Source organism: Parasteatoda tepidariorum, unplaced genomic scaffold, assembly GCF_043381705.1.
Source record: "Parasteatoda tepidariorum isolate YZ-2023 unplaced genomic scaffold, CAS_Ptep_4.0 HiC_scaffold_2541, whole genome shotgun sequence".
NCBI lineage: Eukaryota > Metazoa > Arthropoda > Arachnida > Araneae > Theridiidae > Parasteatoda > Parasteatoda tepidariorum.
In genome coordinates, this window is record NW_027261570.1 from 5,659 (window position 1) to 7,717 (window position 2,059).

At 29.5% G+C, this 2,059-nt stretch overlaps 1 long non-coding RNA gene across 2 annotated transcripts; it reads right to left on the bottom strand.

Annotated features, from left to right (window-relative positions):
* Positions 1-2,053, bottom strand: LOC139424848 (uncharacterized). 2 transcript variants are annotated; one of them, XR_011635970.1, is made up of 2 exons: positions 1,489-2,053; positions 1-1,322 (listed from the first exon to the last, which is right to left on the bottom strand). It is a non-coding gene; the product is annotated as an uncharacterized lncRNA (long non-coding RNA). The 2 variants fall into 2 exon arrangements; XR_011635971.1 differs by having other exon boundaries at positions 1,486-2,053.
* Between the last annotated feature and the right edge of the window lie 6 nt (positions 2,054-2,059).

Genomic DNA, 2,059 nt, shown 5'->3' on the forward strand with positions numbered 1-2,059 from the left:
TTTTTATTTGGAATTTTATTCTGTTGAAGCAAGTAACTTTATTTTATCTTTTAAAAATAAAAAAAAAGCATGAAAAAAATAAATCAGTGTCAAAGGAAACATCTGTTTCTAAAGCAGTTTAAAATAAAGTGAAAGGGAAAAGTAAAAACACCTGCATTTCCAATGAACAAAATAAAGAAATGGAAGTTGGAAAAAACTGATCAATCAATCTTGACAGCTGTGCAAGTGCTACTGGTTTGTCCCCACATTTCCCTCTCCAATTTGACCATAAATTAGCCACACCCTTTTGACATTAAAAGAAACACTTGGGGTACAAGATGAACTATCTCTTTTGCTGCTTTTTTTATTTGATGTAAATTATACTCTTTTGTTTTCCTATTAGTTATTAACTGGTAATTTGTTTTTCTTAAATCGTATTTAGTTGTTAGCTTGTTTTTTTTATTGTTATTAGTTTTTAGCTTGAAACTGGAATTCCGAGGAATTTCATCAGTCCCATGAATGCCGGATTTGAGGTCCTATACTGTATAGGGTCGTTTATAAATCTTGTATAGTTCAAAGTTATATCTCATTCTCCAGTAATTGTTTTCATTTACAACACCAAGTATACTCCGCAAAATCTTTCTCTCAAATATTGAGAATACTTTTCCTCCAGTTTTGTCATTGTCCAAGCTTCAGAAGCGTATGTCAAGACTGACCGGACAAGAGTTTTGTAGATTAAGAACTTTGCTTTTCTAGAAAGAAACCTAGATTTAATAATTCTTCTCAGCCTTATTTGGCAAATAGAGTCGGTTTTTTATTTTAGGAGTCATTCTGCTGTCAATGGTAATAATTGATCCTAAGTAAATAAAACTCCTTACTGTTTCAAATCCATAAGAATCTATTACAAGATAGGAGAATGGGACTCTGTTTCTTGAGAATAACATATATTTTTTTCCCTCTACATTTATAACTAAGCCCATTTATCTTGCAGTCACCTCAAGGGCAAGAAATGCATCTTTCAGGACAGGAAGGGAACGAGCAATTACATATACATCATCTTTCTTCTTGACCAGTTAAGTGTAAATCAGAGTTTGTTCATTAGAAAACAACAAATTTCCAACACAATCGAGCTACCAGGTCTTGCCCCACTTTTTCCCTTCATTAATTTAATTAAAAATATAAATACTTAAAATTCGCTTTACTGCATTTGTATTTGAATGAAAGGAACTGCCTTTTCAAAATAAAACAAGAAAGCAAAAACTTACTTTATTCTGTTTATTAGTTCCAGTCTGAATCCAGACTTGTACTTCAGAAACTTTTTTTTTATGAATTGCAAGCTCTTCCTAAAAAGAAAATAGTTCATCAATAGTTCATTATATTTTACAAAAACTTATTAAATAAAATATGAAATATTAATTTTGAGAAAATTATTTTAAGTAAAAGAAATTTTTTATTAAACTTCTTTATTAAAATTTTATTAAGAAAAAAAAATCAAGCAAATTTTACTACAGCAGAAAACTTATTATCCGGAACGATCGGCACCATCGCTATTCCGAATAACTGATTTTTCCGGTTTTCTAAATCGCTACAAAATGCAGTTTTTTTATTGTCAAACCCAACTAAAAAAAAAAAATTANGAAATAATTTTAAAAAGAAGAAAAAATGATAAAGTAATACACATAAGATTAATAACATAAAAAGGAAAAAAAATAATGAAATAAAAATACATACAGGCTTAATATAAAATGAACAAAGGTAAAATGAAAAAAAAAGGGGGAGATGGACTCTATCTTCCACATTGTTTTCTTCTACTTCCCCATTATCTGCGCCAGGACTCAAAACCATCTACTCCATTTTTTACTTCATTATTAAAAAATGAAAATGGAAAACTCAGAGCTTTTCTTTTCCCTTCTACCTCTGAGAGAGACAACATTGGAGTATATAATTCTGGATGAAAAATAAATTCTTTCGAAAATTTCTGGAGAAAAGGAAAACAAAATTTTTTTCTTTGTTATTCCTTATTATTCTCAAATGAGAAGTGAAAAATCTCCAGCATTTCTTTTCCCTCCTCCTATGAGCT